The 19261-nt window shown below is 38.7% G+C and overlaps 3 non-coding genes across 3 annotated transcripts; 1 reads left to right on the plus strand and 2 right to left on the minus strand.

Moving 5' to 3' along the window:
* The first annotated feature begins 5684 nt into the window (after positions 1–5684).
* TRNAF-GAA lies at positions 5685–5757 on the plus strand. The gene has a single exon. It is a non-coding gene; the product is annotated as a tRNA-Phe (tRNA).
* A 5917-nt stretch (positions 5758–11674) lies between these two features.
* Positions 11675–11749, minus strand: TRNAF-GAA. Its single transcript has one exon. It is a non-coding gene; the product is annotated as a tRNA-Phe (tRNA).
* Positions 11750–11836: 87 nt separating this feature from the next.
* On the minus strand, positions 11837–11909 carry TRNAF-GAA. Its single transcript has one exon. It is a non-coding gene; the product is annotated as a tRNA-Phe (tRNA).
* Between the last annotated feature and the right edge of the window lie 7352 nt (positions 11910–19261).

Here is a 19261-nt window from a genome sequence, read left to right on the forward strand (position 1 = left end):
GAGGGTAAAGCGAAATAAGCATTAGAAAAGTAACCATATGTGAACTGATCCAACCATTCTGGAGAGCAATTTGGAACTATGCCCAAAGGGCTATGGGACTGTGCATACCCTTTGACCCAGTAATGCAACTAGGTCTGTATCCCAAAAAGATCACAGAAAAGGGGAAAGGACCCACATGTACAAAATATTTATAGCAGTTCTCTTTGTGGTGAGAAAGAATTGGAAATCAAGGGGGTATCCATCAATTGGGGAATGTCTGAATAAGTTGTGTTATATTAATGTAATGGAATACTATTGTGTTATAAGAAATGATGAACAGTATTATTTCAGAAAAACCTGGAAAGACTTAAGTGGACTGATGCTGAGTGAAGTGAGCAGAACCAGGAGACCGCTGTACACAGTAACAGCAACATTGTGTTACAACTGTGATAGACTTGACTCTTCTCGGCAATTCCAAAGAACTCATGATAGAAAATGTTCTCCACATCCAGAAAAAAAAGAACTATGGATTCTGAATGCAGATTGAACCATACTGTTTTTACTTTTTGGCTGTTTTTTTTTCTTTTTAGAGGTTTTCCCCTTATGCTCTGATTCTTCTTTCACAATATGACCAATGCAGAAATATATTTAATGTGACTGTACATATATAACATATCGAATTGCTTTCTATCTTGGGGGAAGGGAAAGGAGGGAGGAAGAAAAATTTGGAACTAAAAATATTATGAAAATAAATGTTGAAAACTATCTTTACATGTAACTGGAAAATAATAAAATATTTTTATGATTAAAAATAATAGAAAAACAACCATAATGGAGGGGCTTCAATGACAGACTAAGCAGTTTTCATATTTATGTCACTGGAAAATATTGAAGAATATTGAGTAGGAAAGTGACATGATTAAACCTCTGTCTTAGGTTATTTATTCTAGCAGCTATGGAATAGCTAGATTGGAAATGGGACTGGAGGCTGGAGAACCACAGCAGACCCTATTTTAAAGAGAGGTGATGTGTTAAACAAAAGACCCCAGGCCCAAAAAGGGCCCTAAATGAAAGAGTCTGATCACAGATTACAAAACGTTTATTTTCTGAGAAGGACTTGCAAAAGAAAACTTGCAAGGGAGGAGATAGGAAGAGGGAGAGAGGGGGAGACAGAGAGAGTGAGAGGCCGAGAGAGAGAGAGAGAGAGAGAGAGAGAGAGAGAGAGAGAGAGAGAGAGAGAGAGAGAGAGAGAGAGAGAGAGAGAGAAAGAATTCTCAGCTGCTCAAAGAGGAGTGAGAAAAGGGTAAGATATAGTTTCTAGATGCTTTCAGTGGTGGGGGTGGGGTGGGGTGGGAGAGGTTAAGGGAGAAGACATTTATAGACACAATAAACCAGGCAACACGATGTTTAAAAAGTCCTAAGCAAGGTCTTGAGTCTGCAGCTGCTATTCATATGCCCTTGAGCTGGTCACGGCTAGTTTTGTGGTTTCTGGCTGTTACAAGCATCTCCAAATTTGGCTAGAGTTCACTTGCAAAGAATCACTGGTATGTCAAGCAGTTTAGGGCTTCAGAATCCTTTTTGATTGATTAGTTGTGTAACTCTGACAAGTTAGTATAGTTATTAGAGTCTATGTTAACAGATAAGAGTCTGAATTTGGGTGATAGCTCTGGGATAGAGAGGAAATGGGTTGGTGCAGAGTAGGTACAATCACAAGACTTTGCAACTGATTAAGATATATGAAGAGGGATAGAGTAGGGGGCAACTAGATGGGGCAGTGAATAGAGCACTGGGCCTGGAGTCGGGAATATCTGAGTTTAAATGTGACCTCAGAGATTTACTAATTGTGTGAGTGACCCTCAACAAGTTCACTTAACCCCTGTTTGCCTCAGTTTCTTTATCTGTAAAAAGAGGACATATCAGAGAAGGAAATGGCTAACCACTCTAATATCTTTGTCCACCTCCCCCACCCCCCCACCCCCGACGACGACAACAACAACAACAACAACAAACCCCTATAGACTTGTCCATGGAGTCAAGAAGAGTCAAACACAACTCAACCACAATAAAAGATAGAGTGGGGTAAGGAAGAAAGAGCCAAGCACTCACTCCAGAGAGGTTTGTCTGGGGACAATTCCAGTCTTCCTTGTCCCAAGCTTGCAGACCCTGCTCAGATTTTTAAGTTTGGAGAAGAATAAAGTGCACAAATGAATCTTTTTTTCACTCCTCCCTGGAGTTTCCCAAGGGCACAGATTGACACTACTTGTAATTCAGGTGTGTCCTGAGGCCAAGAATGCCCCGCAGTGTCCTCAAGCTTTGCTATTAATCTCTAAAATAATTTCTTGCTCTAAATCTCTAATCTTATGATCCCTGTCATTCCCCAGGATACTCCAGTTTATGGTGGGCACCATGTAGCTTTCTCTTACCTTGATCAGGGAAACTGCTAAAAAACAAGAACAAACACAAACCTAAAAGCTTTGCCTTGAGGGTTTCTCAGCCTGTTTTTATTAGGAGTTATAGTTAGGTTGCTTGAAGCCACTGATGACATTTTATCTCCAGGGAAATTCACCTTAGGCTCCTTGACCTTGGCCTACACACAGAAAGTTTCCAATTCCTTGTATTTTCTACATTTTCCTTATGATCTACAATTTCTGTTCAACAATATGTTCAACCATCCTCAACAAATGGGGCTTTTCCCAGATACCTAGGACAGTGAGTCACATTTGGAGAAAGGTGTGAGTTGGAAGGGAGAGGCTTCTCACCTAAACTACGGGGAGAGAGTGGAAGGGGGGATTACAAACCCTTGTTCTTCATTAGCTATGACTCACCTTCCCCTAAGACTTTTTCCAGCACAGAGGAGGCCTGGGAGGTAGTCTGAAAAAAGCTATCAAAGATTCTGGTCTCCATGTCTAGGTTGGTTCAATTGTCCTCAGCAGAAGATCCTGGATACATAATCACCCTGGGACAAATTCTGCCTCTCCCATCTCCTCTTCTACTATTGGATCCTATAATAGAAACAGCAAATCAAAACTCTCCTATGGGGGGGTGGTGCAGACGCTTGATATGTACTAGCTGTGTGACCTTGGGCAAGTCACTTAACCCTCATTGCCCTGCCCCCAAACAAAACACACAAAAAAACACCCCTCTCCTATCTCTAGTCTTGAGTGCCCTTCTCTATTCAACTGGCTACAGGACCAATCCTCCTCATCCCAAGTTATATGTAAGAACTATTGGGAAAATTGAATGGAATGGGGTGGGAGAGACACAAACATTTGTTTTTGATTCTTCTGGGGATTAGGGATGACAGAACACCCCAATTAGCAGGTAGAGAGCATGGGATACATGGGTTCAAACCCTAAATTGGCTTCCTTATCACATTATACCCAATACAATCCCATTTCCTTATTGCTCTAATGGCATTTGGGGTGTGTGTGGGAATTACACAAATGCATTCTGCAGTTAGATTTGGGGTTCTGCAGAAGCCTGGAGCTGAAATTCTACCCCTAAAAAAAGTAAGTTCTTGAGGAGAAGGACTATCTTTGGCCCTTTTCTCCCCATCTCTTTGCACAGTACTCAACACATTATAGGCTCTTAGTGAAGTGTTTGTTTGGGGGTTTTTTGGGGGGGTGGGGCAATGAGGGTTAAGTGACTTGCTCAGGGTCATACAGCTAGTAAGTGTCAAGTGTCTAAAGTCAAATTTGGACTCAGGTCCTCCTGAATCCAGGGTCAGTGCTCTATCCACTGCACCACCTAGCTGCTTCCCCAGAATAATTCTTTATGGAAGTTATATATCAGAGAAGTCCACTTTAAAAGTGCCCATTTTCTGTTTTTATAAAATGTTTAATTTTTCCACATCATTGTAACTTGTCCATGACTCCTCACACACACATAAAACCCTCCCTTGTAATAAAAAAAGAGTCAAGCAAAACAAATCAATTCACTGGCCATTTCTGAAACCATGCTTCATTATATTCATTTTCTCTGCTAACAGATGAAGAAGGCATGCTTCACCTTCTAGTCATTCAGTGTTACTTTTGTTCACTGCCTTGATCAGAGTTCTGATTTTTCTTTAAGTTCTTTCCTCCTAAAAGTACTCCTATAAGCTTCCTTTTTATTTTTAAAAATAAATTTTATTGATATATTTATTTTGACATCACCTACTTTTCCTCATTGCCCTTCCCTTCTTCCCTCCCAGAGTCATCTGTTATAACACAATTTTAATTTTTTTTATTCAAATAGAATTTTATTTTACAAAATATATGTAAAAAATTTTTAATATCAATTTTTAAAAACTTTGTGTTCCAACTTCTCTTCCTCCCTCCATTCCACCCCCCACCCACAAGAACTCAAGCAATTCAAAATAAGTTATACATGAGTAGTCATGGAAAATATTCCCATATTAGCTAGGGTGTGAGAGAAAACAGTTTATTTTATTTTATTTTTGCAGGGCAATGGGGATTAAGTGACTTGCCCAGGGTCACACAGCTAGTAAGTGACTTGCCCAGTGGATTTGAACTCAGGTCCTCCTGAATCCAGGGCCGGTGTTTTATCCACTGCGCCTCCTAGCTGTCCCCCTCACCCCTATTTAAAGATGTCATCATGGGTTAGTTAGTTGGCACACTGGACAAAGCACCAGCCCTGTACCCAGGAGGCCCCAGTTTTTATTAAAAGAAGAGGAAGAGAGGGGCTGCTAGGTGGCTCAGCAGTGGATAGAGCACCAGCTTTGGAGTCAGGAGGACCTGAGTTCAAACATGACCTCAGACACTTAACACTTACTAGCTGTGTGATCCTGGGCAAATCACTTAACCCCAACTGCCTCACCAAAAAAAAAAAAAAAAAAGAGGAAGAGAAAAAAAATTAGCAAAACGAATCCTGACATGGAAAAACTCCCTAATGTAGGAGTTCGAATTCGTCGCTTTAGAAGTTCTTCTCATTAGATTCAACCCACGCTTCAGCTGGTGGGAATATTCGGAGATCCCAACACTGTCATTCAACATCCTTCCCAAGTGTCATCTATGATTTCTTTCAATTTAATTGGGGGGGGGGGGGGGGTGATTTACCAAAACAAGGTCAAGAACAATCTAGTAAATATTTCACCGCTAAGTGATATTTCCAAGAAAGCCATTCTTTTCAGTCCTTGAGCCTCTCCCAAAATCAGTTTGTACGGCCCCGCCCTCAGGATCCCAGAGAGATAAAAAACCTATTTTATGATTCCCACCACTAAAACCACCCAAAGTTGAGAAAATGCATTTGCAGCACGGTGTAAGACTACTTAATCTGTTGGTTTTGCTGAATCTCTTCTTCCCACTTTCTTTTTTCTTGTTACAAAGGAGGAAGACTCGCTAGATACGATTAGAATATACGTATGTGAAAATAAAACGAGTTTTGGGGGGGGGTTTTTTGGTTGTTTTTAAAGCACAGCAATTTTGTTTGTTTTTTTAAAAAAAATCTGTTTCCCAGATGCCTACGTTTCCTGCGTGGGTTCCCTAGATGAGCAGTATTGTTTATGCCTCCACAGTGCGCTGAAATTTTTCTCTGATTCATAGAAGGGCATCGCGAATCGGATTAAGATATTTGGAGTCCAGAGCCCTGGATCTCCTGTTAGACAGAGACAACTTCCACTTTCACTTGGAAATTCTTTAACCACAGAGACAATCGCTTTGATAAGTGCTTGGAGCATAAGTAGTTTAAAAGGTCTCAAAAGGGAGGCCGAAATAGCTCAGTTGGGAGAGCGTTAGACTGAAGATCTAAAGGTCCCTGGTTCGATCCCGGGTTTCGGCAGCTCTGGTAATTCTTTCTTTTTATGTACTTTTCCATTTTTCGTGTCTATTCATCCACTTACAGAAGATTTTAAGTTCCTGCACTTCTCGAAGTATTCGGGGAGGCTAGAAAACTGTGACTCCCCTTGCTCCCAAGGGTTGAACGTGCAGAAGCGAAGGTCATTGGAGAAAGGTGTGTGAATTGGGTTGGGGGCAGGAACACAAATAGAAATCAAAGTGCCAACACACCACCCCGGATACTCTTGGGGCCTGATCTTTTCAAGTCCTCTTGTTTCCGGTGCTTCCTCCTGGCGCCTAATTTCCCCTTGACTGGCTTCCAGCACACCTGCCAACACCATCTTAATACATTCACCAGGAACCCCGCTCCCCAATCCCCCACCCTAAGATGCTGGAAGATAGAGAACTGACATCCACTTTCTTCTCAGCCTTCCAATCAATCAACATTTGTTAAGCGCCTACTGTGTGCCAAGCACAATGCTATGCGCTGTGGATACAAAAAGAGGCAAAAGACAGTCCCTTCCTTCAAGGAACTTACAGTCTAGTTGAGGAGACAACATGAAAACAAATACGTACAAAGCAAGCTATATACAGGATAAATAGAAAATAATTAGGCAGGGGTTAAATAATTAAGAGGGGTTGGGGAAGACTTCCTTTAGAATTTAATTGCGATTTAAAGGAAAACTAGGGAGGTCAGTAGTCGGAGCGGAAGGGAGAGAGCGTTTTGGGCACCGTAGACATTCAGGAAAAATGCCTGGAGTAGAGAGATAGAGTGCCTTGTTCTAATCTAGTGTCACTGGAACTTCGGTTGGAGTTGAGGAGGTAGGCCGGAGGTAAACAGTGAAGGGTTTTAGTTACCATAGTATTTCATGTTTGATCCTGAAGGCAATAGGAAGTCACTGGAATTTATAAAGTGTGAGTGGTGGGTGTGGTGGTGGTGGGGAGGTGGGATCTGTCTGTGTGTCTGTGTGTGTGTGATCATCGGACTTGAGCTTCAAGAAAATCCATTTGGAAGATGGATTGGAGTAGGGACAGATATGGGGCAGGCAGACTCATCAAAAGGTGACTGCAATAATCCCTTCATAAAGTAATGAACGCCTGCACTACAATGGTGGCAATGTCAGAGGAGAGATGGGGGCATTTAAAAAAAAAGTGTTGGCAAAGACTGGAAATCAAGGGAATGACCATCATTTGGGAAATGGCTGAACAAGGTGTGGTATATGAATGTAATGATATACTATTGTGTTGTAAGAAATGATGAGCAAGCTGATTTCAGAAAAACCTGGAAAGACTTAAGTGGATTGATGCTGAGTGACACGAGCAGAACCAGGAGAAGATTGTGCACAGTCACAGCCACATTCTGTGATGATCAACTGTGATAGATGTGGCTCTTCTCAGCAGTGCAATGATTCAAGACAATTCCAAAGAACTTATGATGGGAAAATGTTCTCCACATCCAGAAAACAAGAACTGTGGATTCTGAATGCAGATTGAACCATAATGTTTCTATTTTTGTTTTTACTTGTTTGAGGATTTTCCCTTTTATTCTGATTCTTCTTTCACAACATGACTAATGCAGGGGGAGAAAAAAAAAAGTGTTGCAGAGGTGGAATCCGAAGGCCTTGGCAACAGATTGGACATAGGGGATGAGAGATAGTGGGGAATCCAGGATGACTCATAAGTTTCAATCAAGGAGTAGTGAGTTTCTGTTAGCTGTGTAAGCAGAGAAAGGTTTATACTGGAGAGATGTTGTGAATGTTAAAAACAAGATTTAACAATTAATTGAAATGTGTGGGATGAGTGAAAGTTAAGGATAACACCAAGTGGCAAACCTGAGGGACTGGAAGGATGGGTGGTGCCCTTTGAGGCCCCCAGCCAAGGAAAGCCTAAGATTCTGGAATAGATCCATATCATTTTCCTCCCAGTTTCCCTCTGGCCCTGAAGGTAGAGACAGCAGCTTTCCTTCTTTCTCTGGGCTTCTAGCCCAGCCCAAGTTTATTACAAGTTTCATGGTCCATGAAATTAGTTCTCCATGCCCAACCTCATTCATCCTTGGTTGCTTAGGAGTACTAGGGGCTATTGTGGCTGATTATCCCCCATTCCTAAGCTACAGTCAATGACACTTCCATCCCAGCCAGTAGGAGACTCCTGCTTATCTACTCATTTCTCTCTCCCTTCTCCCACATCCCACCTGAGCTTGGTGCTAGGAAATCTGAAAACTACAAAGAGTCTAGGCCCCAGAAAGCTAGTGGTCCCAATGGCAGAGCCTCCAGCCTGGAAGTCCCTTCTCAAATTGCAGTTTCCCTGTGTAGATAAGAAGAAAAATCTGAGACCTCTAAGTTAGACCAATGAGTAATAATTTAGAGAAATGAAATGAAACTACTCTCAGGTTACATCTCACATGTTAGATTGATAGGCAAAAACAAAAACAGAAAATGACAGTTGTTAGAGGGCCACAGAGAAACAGGAACACTAATGTACTCTTTTTTGGTGTGTATCAGTAATGAATTATCACTTTTATTTACTCATACTCAATGCATTCTTTTCATAATTTTTCACTCAGCACTTCTCTATAGGACAGTAAGCTAAAATGTTGGGAAGCAAAGACATCCCCCAAAAGAGAAAAAGACCTATTTGTACAAAAATATTTATATATAGCAGCTCTTTTTGTGGTGGCTAAGAATTGGAAACCAAAGGAATGCCCATCAATTGGGGAATGGCTAAACAAACTCTGGTATATGATGGTGATGGAATATTATTGTGCTATAAGAAATGATAAGCAGGATGACTTCAGAAAGGCCTGGAAAGACATGCGTGAAATGATGTATTGTGAAGTGAGAAGAACCAAGAGACACAATATTACAATGTGTACACAGAGACAGCAATATTGTTTGATGAAGAATGGTGAATGACTTGACTACTCTCAACAATACAAAGATCCAAGACAATCCCAAAGGACTATTGATAAAACATATTATAAGGAGGTGGGAAGGAATGGAGGACAAGGGAGGAAATGGGTATGTAGAAAGGTAAAGAAAAGGAAGAAGAGAAAAGGAAAGAAAGGAAAGAAAATAGTTTATTGAGGCATCATTTTTAATAGAGAGAAAAGAACAGATGGAAGATCAGAAAAATAAAAAAGCCCAGACAATCAGGACAGCTTTGGAAGCTACAGGTTGATTATAGACTTTAAAAGAAAAGTAGGTACACATAATAGTTTTGTTTTGTTTTCACACAGCTAGCAATAAGTGTCACGTGTCTGAGGCCAGATTCAAACTCAGGTCCTCATGAATCCAGGGCCAGTGCTTTATGCACTGTGCCACCTAGCTGCCCCAATAGTTTTTTTTTTTAATGTATAATCTTCTTTCTTCTGGAATGTATGTGTGTATGTATGTATGTATGTATGTATGTATGTATGTATGTATATGCAAATGCTCATTCTATGTGGTTTTAAATTCAGAATAAAATTTTTTTTTGAACAGGCAAAGAAAAAAATTTGATGAGTGTTGGTGAAAAGGACACTAAGATATTTAGATTAGTCATTCATGGAGAGTCAACATAGCATAGCAGGAACAAGGGTAATTTGAAGTCAGAAAAGACCAGGGTTAAAGTCCCAACTCTGTTAAAACTGACCATGACTATGATTGGTAAGAGTTTCTAGACAAGCTCTGATAAATTCTCCAGTTATGAACAATAAATAATACTAATTCAGATTAATATACTATACAGACCCTGAACAGCCTACTTTTAGCAGTAATTAATATTTTGGTGTCAGAAACCTATGAATTAATGGGGGGGGTGTTGATCAAAGAAACTCTGTCCAATTGAGTCCCACTTAATGAAATTACAGGATTTAAATAGGTAGATGAAAGAGCGAATGAGGTGAATAAATAAATAAAACCAAGAGCTGGTTTTATGAAAAAAAAAATAGATAAATGTTTGGTTAATTTGATTAGGAAAAGAAGAAAACCAAATTACCAGTATCAAAAATGAAAAGGGTGAAATCACCACCAATGAAGAGGAAACTTAAAGCATAATTAGGAGCTATTTTGCCCAACTATATGCCAATACATTTGACAATCTAAAGGAAATGGATGAATATTTACAAAACATAAATTGCCCAGATTAATAGCAGAGGAAATAAAATACTTAAATAAGCCCATTTTAGAAAAGGAAATTGAAAAAAAAAAGAAAAGGAAATTGAACAAGCCATCAATTAATTCTCTAAGAAAAAATCTCCAGGACCAGATGGATTTACAAGTGAATTCTACCAAACAATTAAAGAATGACTAATTCCAATACTAAATAAACTATCAAAAAAAAATAGATGAAGAAGTCCCAGCAAATTTCTATTATGCCACAAATATAGTGCTAATACCTATAAACCAAGAAGAGTGAAAAAAGAAAAAGAAAACTATAGATCAATTTCCCTAATAAATATTGCTGCAAAATTTCAAATAAATATTAGCAAAGAGATTACAGCAATTTATCACCAGGATAATACACCATGACCAGATTGATTTATACCAGGGAATGCAGGGCTGGTAATGCCGTATTAGTAAAACTATCAACATAATTGACTACATCACTGACAAAACTAACATAAATCATAAGATTATCTCAATAAATGTAGAAAAGACTTTTGACAAAAATACAACCTCCATTTCTAGTTTTTTAAAAAAACAACACTAGAGAACATAGGAATAAATTGAGTTTTTCTTAAAATGATAAGCAATGTCTATCTAAAACCATCAGCAAGCATTATATATAATGGGGATAAGTTAGAAGCATTCCCAATAAGATCAGGGGTGAAACAAGGATGCCCATTATCACCACTATTATTCAATATTTTACTAGAAATGTTAACTTTAGCAATAAGAGAATAAAAAGAAATTGAAGGAATTAGAATAGGCAAGGAGAATAGGCAAACTATCTCTCTTTGCAGATATGATGGTCTACTTAGAGAATCCTAGAGAATCAACTAAAAAACCACTTGAAACAATGACCAATTTAGCAAAGTTTACAGGATATAAAATAAACTCACATAAATCATCAGCATTTCTATATATGACCAACAAAGCACAGCAGCAAGAGATAGAGAACTTTCATTTAAAACAATTGTAGACAATATAAAATATTTGGAAGTCTACCTGCCAAGACAAGCCTAGGAACTATATGAACACAATTATAAAACTTTTCACACAAATAAAATCAGATCTAAACAATTGGAAAAAATATTAATTGCTCATGGGTAAGGTGAGCTAGTATAATAAAAAATGACAATCCTAAGTAAATTAATCTACTTATTCAGTGCCATGCCAATCAAACTACCAAAAAATTATTTTATAGAACTAGAAAAAATAGCAGCAAAAATTAATCTGGAAGAACTTTAAAAGGTTGAGTATCAAGGGAATTAATGGAAAAATGCAAAGGAAGGTGGCCTAACCTTACCAGATGTAAAAGTATATCATAAAGTAGCAATCATCAAAACTATTTGGTACTGGCCAATAAATAGAGTAGTGAATCGGTGGAATAGGTTAGGTACACAAGACACTAATCTACTGTTTGATACACCCAAAGATTTCAGCGTCTATGATAAGAACTCACTTTTTGACAAAAACTTCTGGGAAAACTGGAAAATAGTATGGCAGAAATTAGGGCTAGACCAACATCTCATACCATATACAAAGATAAGTGAGTATATGATTTATACATAAAAGGGTGATCATAGGCAAATTAGGAGAGGAAGGAATAGTTTACCTGGTAGATCTATGGAGAGGGGAATAATTTATAACCAAACAAGAGATAGTCTTGTCCCGATTTCGGGTTAGGGTCTGGAAGCTTGATATGGAATGGGAGAGGGTTTTAAACCTCTTTGGAGTAGCAAATAATCTGTAAACTCCTAAAATACTGAAAGACACCATTGCCGAAACCCGGTATCAAACCAGGGACCTTTAGATCTTCAGTCTAACGGCTCTCTCCAACTGAGCTATTTCGGCTCTATTAAATGTGGAATGGGATTCTTGAATAAGTTTTAAATCTTTCTGGAGTAGCAAATAAACTCCTAAAATAATGAAAGACACCATTGCCAAAACCCGGGATCGAACCAGGGACCTTTAAATCTTCAGTCTAATGCCCTCCCAACTGAGCTATTTCGACTCCGCCAAAAAGAAAAAAAAAAGGAAGAAAACCACTTAAAGGATGTATTTCTCAAGTATTTCTGAAACTGGTGGTCAATAGGTAAAGAAGTTGAAGAAGGAAGTGATGGTCACCATGTTCATAACCTTCCAATGATACAACTCACTCATGCCTTGTCCCCTGAGGCTCTTGTCCACTTCTAATCTTCCATCTACCCATCCCATAGCAGGACCTCCTTTAGGTCTTTTAATATTCCTAAATTTTACCAATGGGCACCAAGACATTCTTACTCTTACTACATGAGTGGCCCATATTCTTTTCCAATCATATACATTTACTATCTTTATGCCGCTTATTATGCAAAAGTTGCCATTGATAAAATGTTGTAGCCTATTGACACTCACCATTGATGAATTTTTCCATTGTCCCTTGGGAAAAAATCAGTTTGAGAATTGGGGGTTGATTACCTCAAATATTCCTCATCCCTTTATGACCACAAACACTAGGGCTCTGCAAACCCGTACCTAGGCACCAGAACGGATGAGGGACTTATTTTTATGAATTGTATATTTTTCTCCTCTATTCTTTCTATCAGTCCTGTGTGAGAATGTAGTATGTCTGCAAAAAGTCTACCTGTTCCACTCTCATGTCCACATCAAGGACACTCTTAGTGAATACAAAAATTAAAATAAATATTATCTAGAAGTGAAAGTAGGTGTAAGGGTTGTATGAGTTGGTCACTGATGAAGTTTTTCAAATCTAGGCTTTTTTTCCCCTTTCTTTGAATTGTCTTAGAAAATCTATTCCTGGGAGTCCTTAAATTTTGTTTCTGGGATATGTATCTATACTTATCCAATACTTGGGTTGTAGGATACAAATATATTGGTTCCAGTATCATCATTTATGAGATCACTACAAGAATGGTAGAAGATCTATGACATTTCAAGTCTCTTTGATGTTCTTCTTCCAGTTTTGTTTACATATACTCTATGGAGATATAGTTAGTTGGCCATTGTCTCAAAAAATTGCTTTTCAATGTTTGTGAGGCGATGCTGCTCAAAGGCATCCATCATCCACCACTGTATTTCGAAAATGAGCTTAATACCCTACTTGTAAGTGTTAAGTGTCTGAGACCGGATTTGAACCCAGGTACTCCTTTATCATATTACCAACAATTACCTGCATCCTAGAAGTAGCATAGAAGAAACATTAAGAACATGAAAGATGGGGGAAAGTGGGCCATTTTCTTATAGGAGAGGATAACAGAAAAACAGTACTGTTACAATCATCAAGGGTTACAGTGGTTGGGAGAGATGTAATGGGCAAGAGCCCCTCTGGTGGAAGGACTTAAAAACCTGATAAGGCACTTGTTGCTTAAGCAAAGCTATGAGGACTGTTTTTTAGTTTCTTTTCTTTCCACTCTTTCTACACATCTTGCTGGAATTGATTATTGGTTATCTGGTACCAAACATGATATTTAGTGGGGGGGAGGGGGGTTGCAATGAGGTCAGAAGAAAAGAACCATACACAAAAAGAAAGATAAACAAAAAGGAATTAAGCAAATTCTGAGATATAGGGAGCTGGTCTCCAAATCAGAAAGACCAGGTCTCAAGTCCCATCATGGGAAATACTGGCAGTATAGGTGCAATACTAAATACTGGTCAAGTCCTTTAACCTCCGAGTACTCCCAAGCAACTCTCCAAGACTATATTGTATTTGAAAGGTTTTGTTTTTGTTTTGAGTAATTGTGTCCTCGTCCAAGACTATATGTTTGTAGAAAAAGTACCAACATGAATCGATAGAGGCATTTTTCTCCTTGGAGCTTCCTTTATCAATGAAATTACAAGTATGACCAAAGAAATAAAAACTAATCAATATAGAGCACTGGCCCTGGAGTCAGGAGTACCTGGGTTCAAATCCGTTCTCAGACACTTAACACTTACTAGTTGTGTGACCCTGGGCAAGTCACTTAACCCCAATTGCCTCACAAAAAACAAAACAAAACACCACACACACACCAAAAAAAAAAAAAAAAAAACCTAATCAATCAAGGAACTTTGCTCCTAATAAAAGAAATTTTACTTCTGAGAAAGTGAAATCCAAGTGCACTCTAATTCAACCCTTTCTTTAAAAAGATAGTTCTGGAAAGGGGTTTGTGAGCTAAAGTCTTTTCCCCCCCCCCCTTAATAGTATCTTTTTTCCAGTTACATGTAAAGATAGTTTTCAACATTCACTTTTTTAAATTATAAAAGTATTTTATTATTTTCCAGTTACATGTAGAGATAGTTTTCAACATTTTTTTTTTGGTTTTTTTGGCAGGGCAATGGGGTTAAGTGACTTACCCAGGGGTCACACAGCTAGTAAGTGGCAAGTGTCTGAGGGCCAGATTTGAACTCAGGTACTCCTGAATCCAGGGCTGGTGCTTTTACACGTGCTATCTAGCTGCCTCCCAACATTTGTTTTTATAAGATTTCTAGTTTCAAATTTTTCCTCCCTCCCTCCCCCCTCCCCCCTCCCCAAGACAGCAAGTAATCTGATATAGTATATATGTAAGGGCAGCTAGATGGCGCAGTGGTTAAAGCACCGGCCCTGGATTCAGGAGTACCTGAGTTCAAATCCGGCCTCAGACACTTGACACTTACTAGCTGTGTGACCCTGGGCAAGTCACTTAACCCCCACTGCCTAAAAAAAAAAAAAATAATAATAATGCTATAGTATATATGTACAATAACATTAAACATATTCTGCATTAGTCATGTTATAAGAGAAGATCGGAGCAAAAAGGAAAAACCTCAAAAAGAAAAACAACAGCACCAAAAACAAAAGAATAGCATGGTTCAATCTGCATCCATATTCCACAGTTCTTTTTTTTTTCCCTGGATTTGGAAAGCATTTTCATCTTGAGTCCTTTGAACTATCTTGGACCATTGTATTGCTGAGAAGAATCAAGTCTATCACAGTTGATCACACATACAACATTCTCTTTTGTAAGATTTTGAGTTTCAAATTTTTCTCCTCCCTCCCTTTTCTCTCCCTCTCCAGACAGAAAGCAATCTGATATAAACATATTTCTGCATTAGTCAGTTGTGAAAAAAGAATCAGAACAAAAGGGGAAAAGCCTCAAAAAAAAACCAACACAAAAAAGTAAAAACCAGTATGGTTTGATTTAGATTCAGATTCCAGTCCTTTTTTTTCTGGATGTGGGGAGCATTTTTCATCATGAGTCCTTTGGAATTGTCTTGACCATTGTATTCGTGAGAAGAGCTAAGTCTATCACAGTTGATCATCACACAATGTTGCTGTTATTGTGTACAATGTTTTCCTGGTTCTGCTCACTTCACTCAGCATCAGTCCACTGAAGTTCTTTCCAGATTTTTCTGAAATGATACTGCTTATTATTTCTTAAAGCACAATAGTATTCCATTACATCATATACCACAACTTATTCAGCCATTCCCCAATTGATGCATTACCCCCTTGAATTCCAATTCTTTTTCACCACAAGAGAGTTGCTATAAATATTTTTGCACAGTGGGGTCTTTTTCCCCCCTTTTTTATGATGAGAGCTAAAGTGCTTTAGCAGAGGTATTTGGTAAGGCAGTGGCAAAAAGAGGAGCTATATAGAAGGGGGTAAGGGAGCTCTGTGTGTGTTGGTGAAAGGGGATTGGAGGAGGAACTGCAGCAAGAAGAAAAAAATAGATATTTTTTTAACGGGGAAATGGGGGTTAAGTGACTTGCCCACAGTCCACACAGCTAGTGAACTCAGGTACTCCTGAATCCAGGGGCCAGCACTTTAACCACTGCGCCATCTCGCTGCCCCAAAAATGAATATTTTGATACTTGAATTGTACTCACCTTGTTTTGTGCTGGGAATTTTCTTTTACTGTTCACCAGCTGAATTCGTGCCAATCTCTTACAGCTCAACTCAAAACCATGGTCCTAAATGAAGTTTCTTTAATCACTTCCTTATGGTATACTCTTTCCCCTTCAGACCTCAAATAGCAGTATTTTGCACACAACCCTTATTCACTTGTCCTGTAATAGTGCATATTGTAGTTAATAAAATGTGTCCTACTCCCAAGGAAATGTCCAGTTGTATAAAGAAAAATATCAGTACTGCACACATACAATTTATATCAAATTGCTTGCCTTCTCAAGGAGGGGACAGAATTTGGAACTCAATTTTTTTTATTTGGTGAGGCAATTGGGTTTAAATGACTTGCCAGGGTCACACAGCTAGTAAGTGTTAAGTGTCTGAGCCAAATTTGACTCAGGTCCTCCTGAATCCAGGGCCCATGCTCTCTCCACTGTACCACCTAGCTGCCCTGGAGCTCAATTTTAAAAATAAAAGTATTTATTATTTCAAGTTACATGTAAAGATAGTTTTCATCATTTGTTTTCATTAGGATTTTTAGTTCCAAAATTTTCTCCCACCCTCCTTTCCCCCCTCCCTCCCCAAGACAGAAAGCAATCTGATATAGGTTATATATGCACAATCACATTTGAAACACATTCTGCATTAGTCACTATTATGAAAGAAGAATCAGAGTACAAGGGAAAAATCTCAAAAAAGAGGGGGGGGGGAAACTAGCCCAAAAGTAGAAACAGTATGGTTCAATCTGCATTCAGAATCCACAGTTCTTTTTTCTGGGTATTGAGAACATTTTCTATCATGAGTTTCTTTGAAATTTTTTTGGAACTCAATTAAAAAAATGTTTAAAATTATTTTTACATGCAATTTGAAATATATATTTATATATGTGTGTATGTGTGTTTATATATTTTTTCCAAGAAGAAAGAAAGAGGAGATGTCAGGAATAAGGAAAAGGCCATTTGGTGAATATAACAGCATCAATATGGAAAAGAAAAAGTCAACTTGGACTGGAAACTGATGTTTCTGGCCTATAGTCTTTGTGATCTACCAGTTGAACTATCAAAATATTTGGCCCTCTGATCCTTCAACTGCCCCTTATCTCAATACAATCCAGGCTACTGGTAGAACTATCCTCTCACTCTCAACACATCTCAAGTCAGTCACTCCCAATTCATTCTCACTCAGGCATTTTGTCAAGGCAGAAGAGTCCTAGCCTCTTGGGCCCAGGATCAGTTCCTTTAGTGTTAGTTATATATACACAAAGTATATATAAGGTTAAATACAAGATGATTGGAGTATTGACAACTGTGGCAGCTTCATCAAGGTGAGCTTTGATTGTTGGTGGAGTTGTGAAAAGATACAACCATTTTGGAGAGCAATTTGGTTACCTATGCCCAAAGGGCTATGGGACTGTACATACCCTTTGACCCAGTAATACCACTACTAGGCCTGTATCCCAAAGAGATCATAGAAGAAGGAAAAGGACCCACATTACAAAAATATTTATAGAAGCTCTCTTTGTGGTGGCAAAGAATTGGAAATCGAGGAAATGCCCATCAATTGGGAATGGCTAAACAACTTGTGGTATATGAATGTAACGGAATACTATTGTACTGTAAGAAACGATGGGTAGGCAAAGAATTGGAAGTGAGGGGGTGCCATCAATTGGGGAATGGCTGGACAATTGTGCGTTTATGAATACAATGGAATACTATTGTGCTATAAGAAACGATGAGCAGGAGGAGTTCAGAGAAACCCGGAGGGGTCTTGCGTGGCTGATGATGAGTGAGATGAGCAGAACTAGAAAACATTGTACACAGTAACATCAACATTGAGTATTGATCTACTGTGATGGACTATATTCTTCTCACCAATGCAAGGCACAGAAGAGTTCCAGGGAACCTCGGTGGATGGAGAGGATCTCCAAATCCAGGGGAAAAATAAAAAAGAACTGCCGAGTATAGATGCTAAATGAACCATACTATTTCTTTTGTTTTTGATGCTGTTGTTTTTTTTCTGTTTTGAGGTTTTCCATCATTGCTCTGGATTTTTTTCTCTATAACATGACTAATGCAGAAATAGGATTAATGTTATTATGTGTATATGTATATATTATGTGTGTGTGCGTATATATAGATATACATATGTGTATGTATAATCCTATATCAGATTACCTGCTGTCTAGGGGAGGGGGGGGGGAGGGAGGGGAGGGAGGGAGAAAAATCTGAAATTGAAAGCTTGTATAAACAAAGGTTGAGAACTATCTTTACATGTAACGGAAAAAAATTCTTTATTAATTAAAGAAAATAATAAATAAATAATGTAAAAAAAAAAAAGAAACGATGAGCAGAAGATTTCCAGAAGAAACCTGGAAGTGTCTTACATGAACTGATGCTGAGTGAGATAGAGCAAACCAGGAGAACATTGTACACAACAATAGTAACAGTAATGATCAACTGTGATAGACTTGGGCTCTTCTCAGCAGTGCAATGATCAAAAACACTTTGAAGAACTCATGATAGAAAATGTTCTCCACATCCAGAAAAAAGAACTGTGGATTCTAACGCAGATTGAACCAAACTGCTTCTGCTTTTGCTGCTGTTTTTATTCTTTTTTTTGTGAGGTTTTCCCTTTTATTATGAGACTTTTTTTCACAACATGACTAATGCAGAAATATGCTTAATGTGATTGTACATATATAACCTATATCAGATTGCTTTCTGTCTTAGGGGAGGGGGGACGAAGGGAAGGAGGGAGAAAAATTTGGAACTCAAAAGTGAATGTGTGAAAACGATCTTTACCTGTAACTGGAAAATTTAAAAAAAGAAAAAAACAAAAGGTGAGCTTTGCCTTGAAAGGATATCAAGCATTTCAAGAAGCAGTGAAGAGGGAGAGCATTATTGGTATGATGATGACCAGCACGGACACGAAGGTATTCACAAAGTTTGTCCGTGTCACCTGTATTGCTTTTGTCTTAGTTTCTTTTCTTTAAATAAATTTTAAAAGTGATGTCATTTTGGTGTTTTCTTTTAACATCCCCGTCATTTGCTACCCTGCGCCCAAATAAAGCCTTCCTCGGACGAAGAAAAAACAATCAAGCAAAAATATATGTATACAATATTCTGATCTAGTAGTCCCCCACTTCTCTACCCGTAAATGGGACAACTTCGTTTATCTCTTTGTCAGGATCTTCATTTCCCCTGCCTCCGGCTCACTTTTCCTTGGGTACTTGTCATCTGTGTTTTGAATTTAGCCTTAGAGAAAGCACTTTTTTTTTTGCGTTAGAATTAATTTTGCGAACAATTTTTGTTTTGTTTTACTTTGGTTTTTCCAGGAAAGACTCTTGAAGTCGGGGGTGGGGGTTAGCAAATCTGGTCCAGTCCTTCCGGGTTCGATCTGGTTGCAGTACCCTCTCGTGTTATCAGCCACCTCCTTTCCCTAGGGGCCCTTCTCACATGTGGTTCTTCCTCTCGCCCGCGGACTTCCAGACGCGCAGTAA

The sequence above is a fragment of the Dromiciops gliroides genome, chromosome 1 (genome assembly GCF_019393635.1).
Source record: "Dromiciops gliroides isolate mDroGli1 chromosome 1, mDroGli1.pri, whole genome shotgun sequence".
Taxonomy (NCBI): domain Eukaryota; kingdom Metazoa; phylum Chordata; class Mammalia; order Microbiotheria; family Microbiotheriidae; genus Dromiciops; species Dromiciops gliroides.